The following is a 23,558-nucleotide window of genomic DNA, read 5'->3' as shown; positions in this document are numbered from 1 at the left end:
CTCCTCCTTTCTTCTTCTCCTTCTTCTTCTTCTTTCTCTTTTTTCTCTTTTTTCCTCCTTCTCCCCTTCCCTTCTTCGTCCGTTCTACGATTAGAAGAGTGGAAGAGAGTGTGGAAGAGCGAATAAAAGGAGGAAGAACGGAGAGAGGAAATCGGCGTGTCGGATGCCGCGCGCGCGTTAAAGAGAAAGAGAATGGGAAAAAAGATATTTCGCGTGTTATGCGTTTTATAGCGCGGCAGATTTCTTCGATTCCTTGGAAATTATCGAAGCCAGTTCGTTCAATCGAATCATCATTATGGTCGTGGAGCACGTGGTAAAATTCGATAGCGCTTGCTTGTTTAATTCGATTGGCGAATTGAGAAGAAAAAGAGAGAGTATATATTCTCTCTTTGAATTTTAATTTTTATTTCAGAATAATCGAAAAATTGTTAAAAATTTCGTTAAAAAGACGAAGAAACGAGTCGATAGATAGATTATCGATATCTCGGATGATTTTGTTCGTGACAGGCAATAGAGGAAATATTTTAATCCGAGAACAAGAGTTTACGAGGGACAAATTAAGTCTCCATCAATAACGCGGACAACGAAAGCAGTTGTATCGCGCGAGTTGCCAAAGAATCGAAGACCAACAAAGGACACTGTTAACCAAGATAACGGGCCAATTAAAAAAGCCAAGTGATAAGTCTCGATTCAAACGCTGACACTTTTATCAGTACGGTTTCCTTCCATTATCTCGCTTTCTTGGATCCGACCAATCTCTCCTCCTCCTCCTCTCTCTCTCTCTCTCTCTCTCTCGTATCACGAGTCGTGAATATTTCCAAGAACTTCATAAGCATGAAAATAATGGTCCGTTTATCGTATTAAACTGTAATATCGGACCCATTTATTAAATTCTGAATGATCGGCCTTTCAACCACGTAAGAAACGTAAGGAATTACCGTCGTTCTCGCTTCGACTTGGGAAGAAAAAGAAAGAAAAAAAAAAAAGAAAAAAAAAGAAGAAGAAAAAATAGATAAAAGTTGTCGAACCGAGGGATTTAACATAAACTGAGTGCACGAGGCTCGCTGCTACCCAACGAATAATCCAAGTCACGTTCCGCCCATTCCTTATCCCTAAATAAAACGAGAAATCGAGAGACTTTATCCGTCTCGTTATTAGAAAGCTAACGACGTTTTCTCGATCGGTTTTAATTCGACCGCAACGATCGCCGCGATTCCTCCTCCTCCTCCTCCTCCATCGTATATAAAGTATCTCCTCCCCTAGATTCCCTATCTCTTTCTCTTTTCTCTCTCTCTCCCTCCCCCATCCGGATCTCTCCCCGTCTCGGTATCGAACTCTTTTCCTTTACGGGCCATTAGAATCGCTCCGAGCTCCGATAAAACTGGACGAGATTGGTCTCACGGGTTCCGCGGACGATCGGGAGAAACGGGCCCGAGTTCCGCGCTCCGCCGTTCATTACCTCGATACGTCGAAATTAAAGATCAAAGTTTTCAGCGTGTCGCGTATTCAACCGGTTCCAACCAGCGTGCAACTCTCTCGCCTTCGACCGAACCAAACGCGACGACACCGTTCCAAATTAAGATATCGGCCCGCGGTATCCCGCTCCCTTAAGTGGCTAAGCCCCCCTCCCCTCCTTCCCTCGCTCGATTACCTCTAGCTTGACAGACATTGGATTGGATTAATTTTCGACGATTCGCTCGAACTTTTCAAACTGCCCGATGCGAACAACCTTTTGCTCGGCAACGCCTCCCGCCACCAATAATATGATTCATCCCGGATTCACGCGCGATATCACGCGGACGCGGATAATTCGTGCGTCGTTTTTCGTCGATCGGATCGATCGCAACGAACGTGTCTTCTTTTTTTTTCTTTAAAATCGCTCCTCCGACAAAGAGAAACTAGAGGCGCGTGACAAAATTGGATCCTCGCGTGCGATCCTTTTCGCGAAGGTCGTTTAATTATCGGTCCGATACAAAATCGACAAAAAGAAAAACGAAAAAAAAAAAAGAGAGTCCGTCTATCGTTAAAAAAACGAGCTCGGTCGGAACGAGGACGAGAATAAAAGTACAAAGTATTTCGAAGGAAAAAAGGAGGGGAGGAAGAAGGAGAGGAAGAGGAAAGATGGGACGACGTTAGCGCGATACTTTAAAATGATCATCGCTTTAAAGGATCGGAGAATGGGCGGAATAGGGGGTGGAATAGAGGAGATAAAAGAAGTAGTAGGTATATCCTTGATGAGCGATCGTTATCACGATGAAAATGCAGTCTCGGGATCGATCCACTGCAGTCGATTCGTCCCTGGGCTTCTTTTATTAGACTGCCAATTTCGCGGCGCCTTCTCGCTTCCTCCCCCTCCACCGTCTTCTTCTTCTCCTCCTCCTTCCCTCTTCCCTCCTCCCTCTATATATCCGTTTCTCATCCGTCCATAGTCCATCGAGTTTTGTCTCGTCCTCCTCCTCCTCCTCCTCTTCTTCTTCTTCTTCTTCTTCTTCTTCCACTCGCTTCATTTTTCTCTTAACTCTTTCGAAATCTCGTTAACTTTGGTGTATATATATATATACACTCGTCGCTCTTTTAAGAGGAATTCCGATTCGCAGTTGGTTTCCGCCAGTTTATCTCGCGCGACGAGAGGCACGTGTTTCGAAAGAATATCGTCGAAAGAATCGTACGATGGACATGTCGTCCATTTCACAGGAAGATTCTTGTTCGATCGAATAATTTTTCACGAGGAGAGAAGAGAAAGAGAAAACGCGTGATATTTAACTATGCGTGATTCGCTTCCAAAGAAATGCGTCCACTCTCGAAATGAGTATGATACTTTTCGGAGTATCATTTATCTCGACCAGATCCGACCACTTGGAAGAATTTCTGCAACTTCAGACACCGTTTTTATATTCGTATACATACATATATATATATATTCTTTTAAGGCGGAGAGAGGAAGGAGAAGGATTTCAATTTTCCTGTCACCGAGTCCCGTTCCATCAATCTCGAGAACCGTGGCATCCAAGTGGAAAACGAACTCGATGACTTCCCGGTAAGAGAAGGCGTTTCTACGAGTTACCGACTTCTTTTGTGAGACTATATTCGATACCTTCGAACAGAAAAACTCCATCGTTTAAAAAATGAATCCTACTTGGAATTGTTATTAAACTTTAAATAATTCTACTCCCTCGAGGGAGTAAATCAATTCGATTCGTTTCGAGATAAATATTTTTCCTTAAAAATTTCCCGTATTTTTCGTATCTTTCAATCGATCGAACGAAACGTATACGTTGTATATGTTGTATGTTTACCACACGTTTGATCAAATGGTGGAATTTTTTCTTTTTTTTTTTCCTCCCTTCGTTAAAAATCTCTTCATCCGGAATATTATCTCCATAATTGTAATAGCCTAGCGACGAACGTGTGTGTGTGTGTGTGTGTATATATATTATATGGAAGAAAATATTATCCCGGAACGTGGAATAAAAATGATCCCCACCCCTCGCCCTTCCTCAGCTTTCGCCAATTCTCGTGGAGAAAAAACAGTCTCATCCGTCTTATTCGAGGAAATTGAGAGGATCGACATCCGAGGAATGGAATATCCAAGGATCCTTCTGCTCGTTCGATACGAAAGAAGACCGTCGAATATTCAATCCCATGAGCAATTTCCATTCCGTCCCGATGATTTCCCCGCCGAGATCGAGTTAATGAGAATATAATCTTAGTTGTGCGTGGTCTCGTTCGTTCCGTGCACCCAATACTCTTTCCCATTTTGCATTCCGCGTCCTTCTTCCCTCTGCTCTGCATCCGGTCCTTCCTTCCTTCCGCCAATTACTCTCCGTCCCGACGTCGTCGCCCCAAATTATCCTCCTTCATATATATATATATATATATACTCGTCCACCGATTCCTACGATTACCACGTTTTTCCACCTTTTTTCCTGCCTTTTCCTTTCCTGCCGATCCTCCCATTTTTTTTTTCTTTTTTTTTTTTTTTTCGAAGCAAACTCGTCGAATTTTTTCGATCGAAGAAATAATCGATCTCTGTCTCTCGATCGCACAAGATTTGCGTACGATCGGTATATTGATTCGCGAGCGAATGAAAGTTTGTTGGAAACGGATGGACGGTCGATCGACGATCTTTAATTAAGACGGTAGTTTAATCGACTTTGGAGGATGAACGCGGCGTGGCAAACGACGACGTCTCGACGCCATCGACGAATTTTATTATTGTAGCCAATTGACATACAATTCGAAAGACGTTGCCGATTATTAAACGGTGCATCACGGTCGCACAATGGCCCACCGACGACCGCACAGGAAGGCTTCTATCACCGCTGATTTAGCTTCATTACGATTTTTATTAATAATTTCGCTAATTGCCCGAATATTAATTGGACGAGTCTGGGAACCGTGCCACGCGCGTTTCCGCCTTTTAAATTACAACGTTAGATTTCATTAGAATCTCGTCCATTCATCACTCGATCCCGCGATTCGATACGTCCGATTTTTCCATTTTTCCATTACATCGTTTCAAAGCGTAAGAGCTCGATATATATATATAATAAACGGCCTGTTGCATAAGCCAACCGACAACTTCTCGTCCGCTGTAAAGTAACAGTCATCGCTTCTAAGAAACTCCGTTACGAATATTGTATCTGTAAGACGTAGAGTTGGTTAAGTCAGCCGGCAGCTGTATAATTTAATCTTGATCGTGGCGTGTCCCAGAATTAAATTTGTGTAAACGTGTTTTAGAAGCGAATACTATAATTTTCCTGGGATGAGATATTTGTGTAAACTCGTTTTTATCCCGCTTGGTTAAAAAAAAAAAAAAAGAAGAAAAAAAGAAACAACCGAGAATAATCAACGAATGATCGTCGTCGCGTTGTAAAAATATACGTGTATATAAAAAAAAAAAAAAAAAAAACGCGAAAGCAACGCGATTATTGAATTAACAAAGGAATCGCAAGGTTAAAAGTTGGAAGGGAATTTTTCGACAAATCCATCTATCGTTCGGTTATTCGGTTTAGGGGACATTCACGATCGAGCAGCTGCAACGAAATCGATGGAATGCCGTTCTCCAAGTTGCACCAGAACTCGGCTGGTAACCCAGCCCGATCAACGTACCGATAAAGCACGTCGCTGCGGTGGCTAAAATAAACCTTTGTCATTTTTTTTATTCGCACTAAATTAATCACCGCGGGCCGGGAAATATTTCACCGCAAAATGCGAGATGTTTTATTATAAGATAACGACGACCGGTCGAAACTGCGGCCCTCTCGGGAATATTCCAAATTAATTGATTTGATAAACGAGTCGCGTCCATTGATATACTGTTATTCGTTAAAACAGCTCGAGAACGAGAAAGCTCGAGGAAATTTACGCGAGGAAATATGAAGACAAATGTACCGAGACAAATGCACGCCGCCGCTATAATAATAACGATTCTTCGAAACTTTACGCGCCATCGTTTTTCTTCCTTTTTTTTTTTCTTTCTTTCTTTCTTTCTTTCTTTCTCGTCGCGTTCAACAATCCGAAAGAAAGAAAGAAAGAAAGAAAGAGATTAATCGTCTATCGACATTTTCGAAGAACGAGAACGAAGCAAGGGTATTACGAATATCTTCTTGAAATCTTCCTTCTCGAATTTTTTTATTCCCTTCTCGTTTCCCTCTCGACGGAAGGGAAAATATCCGTCGACGATTCTTCTTCGATCTTTTCGAAGTGGTAGAGCGAAGCGATAATTTTTTTTCCAAACTCCAAAAAAATCAACGAGCCATCATCATCAACCACCCATCGATTCACCACAACGGAACCATTAAACGCGACACGACACGAGTCGAGTATCTCAAAAAAATAACATATCGTGAATATAAACCTCCTCTCTTTCATCGATCAGGAAAAAAGAGGCTCACACTTACACCCGTCCAAACTATTCCAAAACGGGTCCCACACGGTTACGTACGTACAGGGAGGAGAGACAGGAAGGAGAAGAGAGTCTCGATCGAACGATCTCTCTCTCCCTTTCCTCTCTCTCCCTCGACTCGGCTCGCGAGAAAGGAAAAAGTGGTTTCGGGGTGGCGATGAACGGGTAATTCGATTTGCCAATTGCTCGTTCTCGTCCCCTGTACCCAACGACGGCCCACCACTCGGTCGTTGATGCCTCAACAAGTTGTATACATGTAATCTGACCCAGATCCCGGGGTCTAAGTGAGGTCTGACACGAGGGGAGAAAAGGAGGGGGGACGGAGGCGGAGGTGGAGTAAGAAAGAGGTGGAGGAAGGAGGTCCGGAGGGTTCTTCGGAAGCAGACAAACAAAATATAACAGCGAGAGTTACAAGGAAGGATCCCGAGGAGATGAAGGGTCTCCGACTATATCTCTTCGTCTCTCTCTCTCTCTCTTTCTCCTCTTCCCGTTCTCCTCGCCGATCTCCTTCAAGATGGAGGAGGAGGAGGAGGAGGAGGAGAAGGAGTGTACCCTCTTGAAGCATGAATGGATTACGAAGAGCCGTGTTCATTCATTCGCTCCTTACCGGCCTAGAAACCCACAAAAACTGTATCTCTCTCTCTCTCTCTCTCTCTCTGTTCGAGCAACGATGGCGCGTATATATCAGTGGCGTAGAGGAGAGCCTACCTTTTTTGCCCTCTTTACTCACCCCACGGGGGGATAGTAATTGGGGTGTTGTTAAATCGTTACGTTTAGGAAACGATTGAGAAAGAGAGAGAGAGAGAGAGAGAGATCTTACTTGTTTCGAGAAACAAACCGATCATTCTCTTCGGTTCGATCGTTCGTTGACGATTTCAGTTGGCAGGAAACGAACAAAATTCCTCCAGTTTCTCAGTTTCAGTCGGGTATTACGTGATGGTTCTTTCCGTGGCTCGTTTCCTCTCCGCTTCATTTCTTTGCTTCAATTTTGGGACATAGACTAGGGCGGTAACGAACGTATAATAAGTGAATCGACGTTGACAGGAGGGGACGAAAGGGAAGAGCAAACGTCGAAAGGACTACGGATTAAAGAGGGATAAAGAAATTACTTACGGGTGGAGCGGGTTGGAGGTAGAAGCGCGAGAAGAAAAATAACGATTGGAGCGTAGGCCGAGATACTATTGAAACCCGTTGACCCAGGTCGGTTTCTACCGGAGGCTCGAGCCGTGGGATTATATTCGTGGCGCTTCGTCAATCTTAACCCGTCCTTGATTCGTTCATCCATCCGTTTCTTTCGAAAGGAACGAGTCATGAATTACTCTCGAAGCGAACTCTCGTGAAACATTTGCATATAATGATAAATTAGAATCGTTTACTCGTGAATAGACACATCCGAATAGTTAATTACGGTTATTATTTCGTTCTATCGTAAAACACACGTTTTATCTTTACCGATTTATAATTCTCGAGAAGTCGTCTCAAATTTGTATTTAATTGATTTAAACCTAGAGGAGAAAGAAGTTGAAGATTATTAATGAGAAATAGAAATACTCGAGACTTCCAACAAAGTCCCGATCAATCAACGATCCAACAATTTCTTCCCAGCCTCGATACGTGTGTTTCGCGTATTCTCGAAAGGTAAACGTTTCGACATGTCGGGTCAACGGAACCGCGAAAGAACGATCGAAAGGAATACGATAGGAAATCGCGAGAGGAAAAAGTCATTTGGCCTTTACATTTCAAGAAGATTCTAGTCCTCTCTCGTTTCTAACGCTTTTACCTTCGTTCTCGAAGTTCGTAAAATTTTACAAGTTAAAAAAAAAAAAAAAAGAAAAATGCCAAAATGACAATTAAAGAAGGAAGCGATATCGATCGTGGAACAAGTACGACGGGTTAACGTCGAGATATCGTTAAGCAAGGAGGGAGGAAACCGAAGCCACGAGTTTGACCGACCTTTCTCAAACTTGAGGAGATCCATTGAGGAAGGAGGGCAAAGGTCTTTTAATGGGGACGGGAAGAGAGAAAGACGGAAGGAAGAGATGGAAGTAAGAAGACAAGATTTTGCGGAGGGTCGTTTGCTTTTTGCCCGTCTGAGATGTCGTCGGCAAACGTGCGAAGAAGCCGTCGTCTTCTCGCGACGTTTTGCGGCTAATTGAAAGCGACAGTGACCCATTTATACGCCCCACCTATGCCACAGATTCTTTTTCTTCATCTCGCGATGCCGGACGTGACGAAAAAGAAAAAGAAAGGGGGAAAAGAAAGGGGAAAAAAGAAAAGAGAAAAAAAGAAAGAAACGTCCATCCAACGACCATTATTCCTCCTTTCCAAGATTTTTCTTTTACGGGAGAGAGGAATCTTGGAATCGAAAAATTTGCAAGAAGCCAAGAAGAATCGAAATGGAACGGGAAACGTTTTGCGAAACGAAGCAGGAATGACGCAATGACGGAAAAGTAGGTCGGCCGCTGAATAATTGGAAACCCAAATTTTGAAACCTTCGTTTATAATTCCTATAAAAAAATTAATAATCGCTGTTGCAACCGATACGTACCGTTTTCTAAACTGGTCAAGCCTAGACTTTTTTTACGTCTTGATGCAATACCACGATTAATTGCATTTATCCGAGGTGCTTTTTTCTTTTCTTTTTTTTTACGCTCGGGCAAAGATTAGGAAGAGAAAGATCCTAAAACGAAATTCGAACGAAACGCAACTGTGAATCTTACCATTCTCTCTCTCTCTCTCTCTCTCTCTCTCTCTCTCTGTCTGGTCAGCAAAGCCACAAGTGGAGTCGATTTCTCCGAAACCGCAATAAGAATCTACCACCACCATCGACGCTACCGTGTCTAGCTACCGTAACGCTCCAACGATCGAAATCGAATCGGCGGCGTGCATTCTTTATCACGTTTATCTCGATCGAGCGCCAATTCGCCCGAATTTCTAGAAACCGAAGGATGAAGAGTCTCTGTATCTCGAGGATGGTGGAAGAAGAAGAAGAAGACTCGTCGTGATCCACGACGATGATGGAGAGATGGATGGATCCGCGTACACGTCTCGGGGTAATTACTATCGGCAAGGATAGGAAGATACGTAGGAGCGGGCGTGCACCACCACCACCACCACCACCACCACCACCGAGGCCAGGGATCCGGGGCTGACTTATTATTTCTTAGTGATTTTCTGAATTGCGCTGGCCACGAACGCGAGCAATGTCTTCGTGACGTAAACGAGATAATGGAGCTCCGCTCGCATACCCACGATGTAGACATAATGACGACGCCGGGCTATGGGATTATAAGTTGAGGGGGGAGGGGGCAGCAACTCTCAACCTCTCCCCTCTTGCTCTCTCTACTACCCACGAACAACCGTCGTTCGACAACATCGTCGTGGAGCAGCGTGGAGTTTTTTTTTTCTCTCTCTCTCTCTCTCTCTCTCGAAAGAAGGGGGACGCGCTGCTCCACACGGCTTGAGAAAGGGGGTCCTCCCCCCCTCCCCCTTGGGGGCAATTTCGCGCGTTTGCCAGAGATACACGAATTCAGATACGCGGCAAAGGCAATTAGTCCGTCTAGCGAGATTACGACTGCGATCAAATTGAATCGGGACCTCGGCAATTACGGCAAATATAATAAGCGCGCTCCACGACCACCACAACCAGCTCCGTAATTACACAACCCGGCCCACCACTACTCCCCTCTTCTTTTGTTATCTCAATTTTCAGTTACGCGCTGCTTCGATTCCATCATCCCCCGGATCCGAAAATCATTCCATCGTGTCGCGAATCCTTCGCCTTTCGGACAGCGAACAACGATAACGACAAACGCCGTATTCTTAAAATACGGTGGTTCCTTCTTTCCAACTCCAACTTCTCGAACGAATCAAATATTTGGAATAACAGAAATTCCATTCCTCGTTTCAACCATGGTTCAGCTCTCTCTCTCTCTCTCTGTCTAGGTTTCTTCTTTTCTCCTTCCCGTAGTAGCGGACAACTTCCTCTCTTGTGTCTAGGAGAAGCGTAGGGCTGTGTGTACGAAGCGGTAAACAAAGTTCTCTCCGTGAAGAGACGTATCTCTCGAGGATCGCACGATCCACGTTAGCCCCCACGATTCCATCGATAAGAGAGCGTGGTCTTCGTCGTCGTTTCTTGGTCGAACCAAGACACGGCCGAGACACGAGAGCGAAAGGTGGAGGGGGAGGGGGTTGGCACCGAAAGACACACCAACTCGGGAAAAAGATAAGTGTACCTGTCGGGCATAACTTTCCTCTTTGGTCCGCCATTAGAGCAATTTGAACGTCTCCTCCTCGGAGCCACGGCGGCAAAAAAAGCCGATGAGTCGTTGCGCTAGACTGAAGAATGATCGGAGAGGCGCCGAACCGCTTCCCCCTCCCCTTCCTCCCCCGCTTTCGATCTTTCGCTCCATCAACTATCCTTCTTCCGTCCCTCATCATCTCTCACACCTGAAAAACCATCTCACTCTTTCTCTCCGTTCAACCTCTCCTTCCCCCTTCTTTCTCGCCCTGTCTTTCTCTCGGCCGACTCTCGCCTCTACACGCGTCCGTCCCTCCACCTCGCCCTCTCTGTCACTCTCTCTCTCTCTCTCTCGCACAGGGACTCGTTAGATTCACCCGGGGATTATGTTTCGTGCTATTATAGCTTCTCTCTCGGCCGAGAGAAGAACACCCGCGCTCGCTTCTTCCCTCTTCGCCGCATCGTTTCTTCTGCCCACGAGGAGGTCCCGCGGCGGTGATTGATAAAATAGTTGGCCACTCGTCACCGGTGAGTGGCGAATAATTGGTTTGTCAGTCAAAGATGATCGCGTGAAAGGGTAATGCTTGTCAACGGACCGCGACACCGCTCGGTGCTTTTCTTTTCTCGAGAGAACGCGAAACGCGACGCGTGATCTTACTCGCAGCGAGCAACAACGGGGATTCGAGAACACGGTTCCAACACGTTCTTCTCCCAGCACGGAGCGAGTTAACACGGGGCCGTGTGGCGTCATTGAGAGCGAGGTCCATCCACGAGCGTCGATTCGTCGAGGGGGAGGGCGACGCAAGGCAACGCAAAAAAGAAAAAAGAAGAAGAAGAAAATCTCGAAACGGACGTGGTGGATCTCCAAGTGGGATCAGGTATATATCCTGGAACAGGGCAGAAGCTATCCGTCTCGCTCCCTCCGCAGAAATGTTGGAAGATATATTATACTCGAGGAGGGTGGTAACACTTGTTTGATTCAATTCCAGGAACAAGCTCCGAGGCGCCCGTTCAATTTTTCTTCCGCCAACAGAGCATCCCCCCCGCCCCCCTTCCTCATACTTTCACTCACGAACCGGCCCGATCTTACGCGTATCACGACGCGTCGGATCCCGAGTCATTACACGAGTGCGACGAGAATATGACGATAAATCTTTTTCGATCCCTTCTTCCTTCCTTTCTTTCCCGCCGTCAATCAACGCCTCTTGGGAAATTCCACCGATTCGTTTCCAAAATATACGAAATTGTCGTTCGTATTTGACGAGACACGAAAGATCCCGGCCGTTTCGATCCGAATTTCGCATTAACTCGACCGTGTCCAGAACAAAGGTTTGGGGGGGGGTGATCCGAGTTTCGCGTTATTGCTCTCGGATTGGAGTTCGAATTACCAGGGTCGATAGACCGATGCAACCTGTTGCGATAAACTTGCTCCGTTTCGGGTCGAACAAGAAAGTTGGACGGGAGTCGCGGCCGGGGTGAGGAATAAAGTCGTCGAGGGAACGCGATTCCCTCGTATGACGTCCGTCCCCTGACACGGACGACGACTAATCTCGGGAAACGAAAAAAAAAAAAAAAAAAAAAGAAGAAAAAAAAAGAAAAAGAAAAAAAAGAGGGGAAAAAAGAAGGGTGGGATGAATGAAAAACGATCCCACCGAGAAAAGGAAGAGAGAGAGAGAAAAGAGGAACGGTCGTGGATCAATGGGTGAACCTGTCGCAATAAAAATCTCACGGCTACCTGAAAGCAAAGCAAGGAAACGGGGTAGGTGGCGGTTTAACCATCGTGTTCGAGATCGTCCGTGGCATAATCAGGATGGAGGAAGCACGAACACTGTTACCTGGATCCCCCGTGATGGCAGGGGGCTGAAAGGAGGAGGAGGGACGATGGCTGATGTCCGCAAGAAAGCGAGGTAAAAGCGTGTCGCGATGGGCACGCGTTAGAGAATCCGATTGTGTCCCGGAAGAAGAGGAGGAAGAAGAAGAGGAGGAGGAGGAAGGAAAGGGAGAGGGAAGAAAGGAGGGGGATGCGGCTCGACGAGACGAAGACGGGAAAAAGGGTAGGATGGAAGAAAACGAAACGGGTGGTCGGCCAAACGAACCCTCCCTCCTCCTCCCCCACCAACACCAGCCCCACTCGACTTTAATTCCTGCTATTATTGAAATACGTGGCCGCAGCCACGTGCCACGGGGCGACGGGCCTCCTCTTCTCCTTCGCCGCAGCTTCGACCCACAGGGACGAGGGAGGGATTTTTGCACGCGAAAATCGTGATGCGGCGCACAGGTGTGCAACTCGCCACTTTGCCCGAGGTACCCCTTCTATCCCTTTTTTCTTTCGTTATTCCTTTTATCCGCTTCTACGAGATCTGCTTTCCTTTTTCTGCCCGACGACGTTTAATTATCGAATACTCGGTAAAATTATGAAAGTGTGAAAAGTAACGCGCAATGGTGGTCGGGATAATTCGGTTGGTAAACGAACGAGGTTGCCTATCGACGGATAAGCAACGATAATGAAACGATTATCTAAGCAAGTTTATCTATGCAAACACGCGTCGACGGATAGATTAGATTCGCTCGACGAGCAAATTCCTGAAACAGATAAAGGAAAAGAAAAAAAAAAAAAGAGGAGAAAAAACAGATAGGGGAGAAAGTGGGAAGGGAAAGAAGGAAAATGAGATAAAAAGATCGGGATAATGGACTGGTTCGGAGGACGGAGAGAGGAAGAGAGAGAAAATTCTATCGTCACGACGAAGCTTCTGATTACTTTTAATCACCGAGAGAAAAAGTGATCTAAAACGGTTTACATTGTGCGCGATTTAATCGCGATCGTCGTCCGTATACACCACGCACACCACGATCGTTGGCGAGATTGTGCTCGCTCGTTTAACAGTGTACAACTGCAGATCCCACGATAAACACGATCTCGCCATACCTCGGTGTCATAATATTACGGTCATTACGGTAACAACGTTTTCCTCCTCGCAACATCGTAAACCGGACACTTATGCATCCCAATCTGCCATCTCCTCTCTTGTATAAATGTTTGCGAAACATCGAATCGAAACAACCGAGTCGCATCGTAATCGATAGTTTCTTAATACAGTTGTCATTGAAATAACGCTCGCGAGTGTTAACGCTGTCGTCCAAGATCGTCCACTGTTCCTCCCATTAAATTAACAATTTCCAAGTTTATGATCGTTAATTTTCCATACGTCGTGTCTCATCGTTATCGTTATCGTTATACACCTCACGTTTTCCTTCATAAATATCGCAACGAAGGATTCATTAAAGCGATTCATTACACCTGTTAAGTATCGTGCCATTGTCTTGGCCTCCGTTGCTCTCTCTCTCTCTCTCTCTCGTGAATAATGCGCCGATGACGCCATAAACGACAGTTTATGATGTATCGGTTAATAGTGTTCTCCTAGAAGGGCACTTAGCCCGGATACTCGTACTCGAGTGGCCGGTGCCCGTATATTTTATTCATGAATCACGAGCAACACCCCACGATTAGGCAGGATATACTCGTGAAATCGGTTCCTCCTTGTAATCCGTAACGACGTGTTTATGCCATAGCCGGTTAAACTTTCGCACGATTTCTCGGGAAAACATCTCTCTCTCTCTCTCTCTCGTCTCTATCTTTCACGATGGACGAGATAAGATCGAATTTAAAAAGGTTCGGAGTATAACACCGAAACGATGATTATTCTAGCGTGCGGCGTTTTTTGAAAAGTCAACTCGTTCCTCTCCCCACATTCTTTTTTACATTCTCCGTAAAAATTCGACGTGAATTCGTTCGATGAATTTCTTCTGGTTCACGGTTCGTGATCGTGATCAAAATTGCGGAGGAAAGTTGCGGATCCATTATCCATTATTCCGATATTCCTTAAATATTTCTAACCGTGTATAATGATAATAATTAACAGGGGAGCGCAATTGTCCGTGGACACGCGAAAGAAAGAGAGGAGAGAAACTTCTAATCGAGGCATTCCTTTCCCCCGTAACAACGCACACGCGGAACGGAAGAAATCCGCGCGTCGATACACGTATCGTTTCGAGTCCAAGTTTCTAACGACCATCCACGCCGATGATGCATCTTCTGCTGAACGTTGAAATTACGCGTGTCGGCCAATATTTCGTTATTATTAACCCGTGACAAGGTAAGTGACGTGCACGGGTTTACGAAGCAAGTGAGAATAACAATGATTAATATTCGGTAACAACGTAACGACAAGGGTACGCGTATTAATTGTTGCTATACCATCGAAATGGTATATCCGTTGCGAAGCCAGTTCCAAGGATAAGGTAAACATCCTGACGTCCTGCTATTGCTATTACCAACCACGGTACTGTTATTATCCTCACGATAACATGTAACGAATGAGAGAAAACGAGCGACCCATTATCGATAATTTTCTCTCGGGTGCATCGTACCCTTAATGTCCCTGCTTAGGCGGTTTTCTAATATCCGGCCCCTCCGACCACGTCTCGAAAATGAAATTATCGCATGGCCAACCTCGCGGCGTGCTAGCTATCCTTCTGAATATATTCCTTCCTTCCTTCCTTCCTTTCTTCCTTGGATAAATCGTAGGTGGGCCGAGGAGGAGGAGAAGGAGGAAGGTTTCTTCGATCACGCGACAACGTTCGACGACCACGATCGATCGACGGATCCTCGACGATGAATAATCGACGATACTTTGAATCTATTTGAATATGAAATTTCGTTTCGAGTTTGCGTGCTCCAACGTTCAAGTTAATAGCGGTAGCTGTGTTTTTGATAAAAAGCGGTTTATTTTATTCCCTTTATTTTATTTTATTTTCTTTTTTTATTCAAGGATCGATCGTAATTGATTCGCGTCAAGGAACGTAAAGGAAAAGGTACACGTACCTTTATTAATATTTATTAATTTAAACGAAAATTATTTTTGACAAGGCTCGGGGCAAAGAGGAATGGAACACGATACTTGAACGTAGCCCGAATCGTGATTAAAACGACGATCTGAAATCTAAAACTGGTTTTCCTTTCAATTAGTCGCAATCCCATTAATGAGACCGCGACGTTATTTCAACTGAAAGTTTGTAGTAATGGCCGTGTACAGGCTTTTAAACGATCTTGCGCTTAATTTTATAGGTTCCACAGCTCGGCTCGGAACACGCGTTTACAATCGTAAAATTAATACATAAATCGAGATCCTTTCAAAGATATCCAACGAGAATTGAACCGGATTTTCTCCTCCCCCCCTCCCAAAAAAAAAAATAAATAAGACGGAGAAATTTTTTTTCCTTTTACCATTATTTTTCTCAGAACATTCTCTATGCAAAGCATCGACCGCACCAACTATTGCCACCAACTCGAAATCTTTAAAATCGAATCTTATATATCCTCCACATACTTTCCCCCCACGGCACGGTTTATTTAAATTGGCTCGCCGGTAATCCATCGGGGAAGAAGAGAGCATCGAGATCTTTCGAGAACGGTGGAGGAATGTCGGAGGAGGGGTGGAAAGGGACGAAGAAAGGGATGATGTGGAAAGGGATAACGGGACCTTTCGGTCCGCGGGACTCGCACGGGATGTGGGACCCGTGATCCGAGGCATAACGGGCGCCATTCAGAGAATGGTGAACGCTTTATAAAAGAAAAGTCGACGGATCGGAAGGCGGTTGAACGCGCTCGGCCAATAGACACGAAATTCGAACTGGCTTCGTGGAAAGATCCTCTCCATTCGACGAGTCGCTCATTTCCCAGAGTAATTCGAACGAATTCTCGTATCCAGTATCCAGTTACCGGTCCGCCTGATCTGACATCGCCATGATTCACCGTTACCCCCCTCCCCCCCCCTCTCCTTTCACCAAATGAATATTCTCCACCCGAATAGAAATTTCTCGCGGCAATTTCCCCGTTCGGCTAATCGAGATCGTGATTTTCAAGGATCTTGTACACCCTCTGTTCGAGATACATTGGAGGAAGCTCGTCCTTCGGGGCGAGGAGATATCCTTCTTCTAAGAGAGGAGAATTTGTTGAATAAACGTCAATGGGCGCATTGAAACGAATTGTGCGCGCCACGGTTTGTTCGAAGCTGAAATGTGAAAGCTAGTTTTTTCAAGCTTCGTTTTGGTAATAATAAGGGGAGGACGTTTGCGGGACTATCCTTGGGATAAGATAATAATAATGATATAATACCCGGTATAAGAAAGGTATCTTTACTACCTTCTTTCGATATTAAAATCTTAAAAAATTGTGTGCAGTTAAAAGTATCGTTGATCGAACGTATAATTATCAGGATGGTTTCGTGCATACGCTGCCTCGTGCGAGTCTTATTTTATTATCTATAATTTATTCGAATTATATCACGGTATAACACAACTTTACTCTACGGACGAAACATTTTGTAACAAGAGGAGGCAAATGGAAGGAGCAGTGTCACGATATTCCCACATACTCGTTCTCTGATCTCATCGGGAGAGAAGAAGAGAGAGAGAGAGAGAGAAAGAGAGAGAAGAGGAAGAAAAAAATCGGCGGAGATGGTTTCGATATTGAAATATACGTATATCGGTCGGACAAGCTGACAAGGTTCGACGGGTTAAAGACAGAAAACGTGGCCGCGTTTATTAGCCGTGTTTCCCCGCGTCTTCTTTTCTACTGTCTCCTTCTTGCTCACCATCCACCACGACGGCCCTTCTAATCCACTACGAAAACTTTTCGAAGACCAACGAGTGAATCTGCTGCGAGTTTCAGGAGGCTCGTCATTATAGACGGTGACTCAGAGAGCGAAACCAGTTTTCGTCGCTTGTGCGCTTCCTTTTTTGCGCCACGCGGTATATGACGTTATACAGAGAGTTACCGATCGCAGCTGAGATCCGATGGAATTCGGCGGACGCCACCTCCGCTTCTCTTCTCTTCTCTTCTCTTCTCCTCGCGTGAAAATTTCTTTCCATGTTCCTTTCGCGAGTCGCCATTTTATATACGAAGATTGGAAGAAACGAGAAAGAATCGCTCTCAAAGAATAATTGAAAATTGATCGAAATGAAAATATCTTCTCAGAAAATAAATTCATGGACAGATGTTTAATTACCGGTTGTTGGAAAAGCGAGGAATTAACAAAGTAAAGTAAAGTTAAAAACGAATACGCTTCTTGATCAAATGTTAATTTTATCTCGCCTACATCGAGTTAAATGTTGAACATCTTCCATCTCAACTTTCCATGCTCGCAATCTAATTTTATACGCTGTTACGCGTACACTCGCTTCTATCTCTCTTTCTTTTTTTTTTTTTTTTTTTTTTTTTGTAGAAATTACGAACACGACATTAAACACGATGTTTCGAGAGAGAGAGAGAGAGAGAGAGAGAGAGAGAAAATAAAAATTCGTTACTCCGTGAAAGTTTTGAAGCGTTAGTTGGGACGCTTGCGCTGAAGATGGCAGTATAAGTCAAGGGGTTAAAACGAGCTTTCACATTCCTCCGTCTACGAACAATTATCCCCACGAAATAACTTTTGCACCGGATCATCGGATAATTCTCCATACTTTCGTCGAAAGTCAATTTTATCTCGATCGAATTTTGTTTTATCGCTCGATTTATCGCGTTTTATATATGCATTTAAAAATTCTCAAATTTCTTCGACGATGAATTTTAAAATCAAAGAGAAGAGGATTCTCGATTCACTCGTACATTCGTTTAAATCGCACCACCACGATGTCTTTATCAAGGATCGAGCCGTTTAGAAATAAGCAAGATGGAAAAGCAAGAAGGCCGCCGCCGCCTGGAACTGGAAATCTGAATCGGGACTGATTGAGGGGATTCGCGTTCTTGTTTGCTTTTGGACCGTTGAAAAATCCGGCACGATGAATAGGCGTTCCAGGAACGTGTTCCGACTCGCGGCGTCGTGGCCCGCAGAAGAAGAAAAAGTGCAAGGTGGACGAGCTTGACCAACGGATAATCGAAATCTAATGCAGCCGCGAGATTTCTTTCGTTCTCGTCGATCGCGTTCAAATTCCTTCCTTCAATTTTTTCCTTTTTCGTTTTATCCCCCAATATTTTCAAAGATACCACCGCGATAAATCGCCATTAAAATCGAAAATCTTGAGCGAATTAGTTTAGTTTAGAAACGAATGGATACTACCATGTCAAACCCGTTTTACAATTTTGTCAATTTGCATCGTGGTTTGCGGGAACGAGAAATTATATAGATGGGATAGAGAGGATGAACCTTCTCTTTACCCCTAAATTTGGATAAATTGAGTTTTATTGCGTCGTTAATCATACCGTAACACGCGGCAGCGTACCTAGGTTTTAAATTAACCCTCGCTTTGCATATTTATTGACCGCATCAAGATGACTGACACACTCCTTTCCCGATAACGGATCATCCGCTTAATCGATTCTGCGATCACGATCATGGAAATGTATTCCTTCTAATTGCGCTTCTAAACTGCTATGCACGACAAGAAATTAATTTTCTCGCGGTATTATATTACAACGCGCGTTGCAAACGTATCCACGAACGTGTTTCATCTTTTTCTTTTTATATCCCTTCCCCTCCCCCCAAAAAAAATCAAACAAACATATGCACGTTAATGCATACATACATCGCGTGTTTCGATCGATCCGAATCATTTTTGAAACGTATCCAACGACTTCGATACAAACTTAATAACAATCATCGACAATTATTACGAGTATTAAAGATTCGAAAGCAAGAATGGACTCTAACCGTATTCAATCTAACCGTACAACATCCCTCCCGATTCCCCGTAATTCCTAATTTTCCGTGTATCGAGCGTGGATCGTTTATGCGAGCCACGTTTTCTCGCTATCGCCTCCAACTTGATCGTTCTCGCCAAGGGACGTCGTGATCCTGCCTCGATCCTGCCTCGATCATGCCCGTTCTACCGGAAACGAAGATGCAACCTCCGCGCGAAATCGCCACGGAATCGACTCGACGCCCCCGGCGCAATCTTTTGCTTCCTCTCGCGCGGAACCCGTTTCATTTCTACGGCTGACCGGATCTTCTCGCGATGCCTCGAGTACAGTGTGTAGAGGGAAGGGGAAGGGAGAGGAGGGCACGATTAGAGAGAAAGAGGATGGCCGAAAAGGAGGAACGAAGGAGAGGAAGAAGAAGAAAGAAGACGAGGCGAGCGTTAAAAAAAGAAAAGTCGATGCACGAATCGAGATGCAATTTGATCCGTGGCCAGGTTCTTCTTCTTCTTCTTCTTCTTCTTCTTCTTCTTCTTCTTCTTCTTCTTCTTCTTCTTCTTCTGCCTACTACGAACGACGGGGCTGAAGTTGGTAGTCCTCGAGCTCACTTGACGTGAATGAGGTGACAGCCATTGTCCCACATGTTCTCGTGTACTCGCGTCTCTTGCCCTCTTTGATCGCATATATAATGCGTTCTCCGCGTGCACGCGGCACCCTTTTCAGATCTCTCTCTCTCCCTCTCTCCCCCTCCTCTTATTCTTTTCTTCCTCTTTTTATTTTTCTTCCCTTGTTCCCCTTGTTACTCCCCCACAGTTTTATCTTCAAAAAATCTTCTTCTGCCTCGTTTGCTTCATCTTTTTCCTCGAGCGTACACCTCTCTCCCTCCTCCCTCACGCGCCTATTCACAGAATTGACAACAATTCGTACATTGATCACCGCCTCGATCAACTTCCACCATCGACCGGCTTGTTTCCGAGGCCACCAGCCTATGGTGACGCTCCATTATTCCTGTCTCGGCTTTTATCCAAGCCTTAAATTTTACTTTATGACTCGTGAAAGAAGAAGAAGAAGAAGAAGAAAAAGAAGAAGAAAAGAAAGAAGGAAATCGTCTCTCGTGCGCGCGTTAATATCGGTTAATTTTTAAAACGTTTGTCGATCGAAGACGAGCGGAAACGAGAGGAATGGGAGAAGCGTGTCTCGGAGCGGAATTCAACTATCGTGGAAAACATGCTGATCGTTTCGCGAGACTAATTAAACCTCCAATCCTATCTCGAATTATTTCTACGCACACGCAGATGCGTACGCTTTCGCTTTTTTGCTTCTCTCAAATACATCGTCGTAAAAGTATAAATAAATTTATCTGTTGCGTTTAAATTAAACGAAAGGAGGGGGGATTATCTGAGGGATCTTTTATGGAACAATCGTCACAGATGCGTCTTAATTGTCGGTCGAAATCTCGACGGGCCTCTCCGACTGGGAATATCCCACGACGAATTTTCGGAACGCGAGCGTGTAGTTTCACGGGGTCTTCTCACGTTCCACTCGGGGTTCCGATCTCACCGAGTCAGTCGAGCGAGCGATTAAAATCTTGCCGCGGCTACACGAATTTTTACAAGAAATACACGCACACACACACACACAAAAAAAAAGAAAAAAATACGACGTATTTTTCGGTGTATGTCATTTCGATGATGATCAATCTGTACGCGCGAGCGAGGACAAAGAGAGAGAGAGAAAGAGAGAGAGAAAAAGAAGAGAAGGAAAAAAATAAGAAGAGCGTTTGTGGATAACTCCATTGGGGCTGGAGAGATTCGTGGCAATTCGTAATAAGCGTAATCGACGCCCGAACGTGACGCCTGTAAAACGGCGGGATAAAAATGTGTGTAGGTCGGCGAGGCTGTAGCACGGCGTGCTCCAAACTGCTAACGACACTCCACCACGCGTATTTCGCGTTATTACCGCGCATTTACGACATCTTTACACCGGTGCCCGCAACAGGTTGCACCGGCACCCCCGGTGCATTTACTACGCATGCAGTAAACCGAATAAGTCCTGCTTTGTTAAACGAGCCGGCTTCCCCATGGGAACAGAATCATTTCGGCAAGTTAGTCTCCGCTTTGCTACGCGCCCGCTATTCTCCACCGTTTTATTTAATTAACAGCTGCCGGGGAAATTAGCGAGGCTGCTCCTCCACGCGTTCCGCGATACCACGGAATAATTCGCTTTTCCACTTTCCACCTTCTTTTTTCTCTCTTTCTCTCTTTTTTTTCCCTCCTTCATCATCGTGCGGTGTTAACCGAGCTTTCGGGATGAGAGAAATTTATCGCGTTTTCTTTTTTTTCTTTATCACGTCGCGCGTTTCTCCTCTTTTTCTCTTTTCTCCCTCCTCTGTCTCCCTCTTTCCGTTCGATTGCTTTCGAGGAATCCAGTCGATGACATTCCGATTCTATCTTCGATCAAAATTTGATACGCTCGTTGAAACGTTATTTTAGTTTGTTGTGCTTGATTATTATATCTCTCTCGCGAACCTTTTGGAACGTACATGCTAGATTATCTTCTATTGTTTTATTTAATTAAGACGTGGACGCGACTCGTTAGAAAAAAGTTTTTCGACCGTCGTGTTGTTGGGACCGACGCGAGGAAACCGTTTTCACTAATGCTGGATATTGGGTTATTTATTTCTATTCGTTTAACGTTTGATTAGTGATAACCCGCGATTACCTTTCCAATTCAAAAACATCGACGTCGGGTGAAAAATTATTGCTAAGAAGAAGAAGAAGAAGAAGAAAGAGAAGGTCGAAAATTAGAATTGCGTCAAAACATTGCAGATCAAATCGTTTGGAAACGCGTGTTACGAAACATGCGATGCAGGTTTAATCGTGGTCGAGGCATCGACTAAATTAATTAAACCTACGGAGGCCCCCTAATTAAATCGCCTTCAAATCAGTTGGACCGTCTAATGAATATTCGGAAACCTGTTCGTACCTGTATTCCTTGGCTGATTAACCTCTATCGAGCTTTGTCATCTTTCACCATTCCCCGGAAAACTATTATTACACGGGGAAGCCAAACGGGGAAATTATCGGCGCGTATTTCCTTGAAAAATTTCCAAAGAAAGTTAAGTCTTCTTGCTGCACGTTCCTCCACGAAGAGGAAAAAATTTAAGAAAGGCTGGAGAAGAAATTTATCGTTTTTCCTAGCTACCTGAAAGGTACAATTTTCCAAGGAACATTCAACGAGGAACGTTGAACGATTTCGAACCGAATTCTGGCGCCTCGTCGCGGGTGACTAGGATAGTTGACCTATTGTTGAATGTTGCAAGCGCTGCAACAATCCTCTCCATTGTCGTCGTTTCTGGCATAATGCTGCAAGAATTTGAGGCGTTTCGTTCCATCGAGCAGAATGATCAAACACGTTCGAACACGAAACGGTCGAACGTAAAAAAGAAAAAAGAAAAAAATAAGTAAAAAGAATATTTCAAATCTGTAAATTTTTTTTTCTATTTCTTTATAGAATAGAATTAGAAGAAATCAACGATTCGTGGTGGAAGATTCGTCTGGTAAGAATTGAATTTATTTATTTTTTTTTTTTCTTTCAATCTATCGCTATCGATATTATTGGAAAGAAACGCGCGAAAAAAAAAGTTCATTTCCTGTACGGTGTAATCGGGCCTGCACCGCGAGGGCCCTCTATTAATGTTGTGAATTCTTGCATCACAACAAAATATTTGCTTTTCAGCAGGGCCTGTTTGTATAGGTGCACGCGGGCCTTCCAAGGTCTCCGCTTCTTTCTTTCAATTCTTTCGCCCTCTCGTTTCCTTCCACGAGATCTTTCGTCTCCTTTTCCTCGCTTCGGCCAGCCTTACTAACCATCCTGAAAACGTTCGCCCACAAACAACACGTGGTGACTACAATTTATGTTCTCCTCGAGCTTCCCGGCCATTGTTATTTTCCATGCTTCCCGAAACCATCCAGTTTTCGTGGCTGTACAAATTTCCAAGAAAAAAAGAAAACTCGGAGTAGAAACCGTGGAAGATAAATTGCGAGTACTAATTTCTAAGAAACTTATTGCCTAAGAAAGAACACGCGTTATTCTTTATCCGTATAAAAATATCGCGATATCGCGAAATTCCTCGACTCGATCGATAAAAGTATCCACGAGTGTTTCGTTGTACACGGTTGTTTCGGATTTAGATGCGAGGAAATAATCCTAATACGCGAATCTCGCTTATTTCCTCGTTCAAATTCCCATTGGCGTCCCATCCATCCATTCATCCATCCATCGTCGACTCGAAAAATTTATTCGTATTACCGCGAACGATAATTGCGAATCAACCTTCGATAATCGTTAATTTCGCGTAATGGTCACGGTTTATCTCGCAACGGAGATTCGGGCTCACGCTCGAGATCAAGTCATCGACGTTGCATTACGATCGCATTATGATTACCCCCCCGCGTAGTAATTTGCGAGCGGTTGGTAATGCCTCTTCATGCACCGCAACGTTTTGCAACTCGGATTGCACTTATCCGTTGCTCTCTATCATTGCTCCTTGTGCCTCGAGGGATCATCAATGCTTTTTGCAACAGGCCAACGGTAAATGAGCCTTACTGTGAAAACGTATCTTCGTTTCTCCTTTTCTTCTCCCTCCTCCTTCCTTCCTCTACCCCTCCCCCCTTCGATCAAGGTCGCCTAATTATCCTACCGTTGCGAAATCGATATCC

At 44.6% G+C, this 23,558-nt stretch overlaps 1 protein-coding gene across 1 annotated transcript in view; it reads right to left on the bottom strand.

Annotated features, from left to right (window-relative positions):
• LOC147657699 (uncharacterized) overlaps nucleotides 1-23,558 on the bottom strand; it is a 77,881-nt gene that overhangs the window by 31,991 nt on the left and 22,332 nt on the right. The gene's annotated exons all lie outside the window — the stretch shown is intronic.

This window comes from Apis florea, unplaced genomic scaffold (genome assembly GCF_048593485.1).
Source record: "Apis florea isolate Af1SG1 unplaced genomic scaffold, ASM4859348v1 contig_2897_pilon, whole genome shotgun sequence".
NCBI classification, from domain to species: Eukaryota; Metazoa; Arthropoda; class Insecta; order Hymenoptera; family Apidae; genus Apis; species Apis florea.
This window is presented reverse-complemented; position numbering and strand designations above follow the sequence as displayed.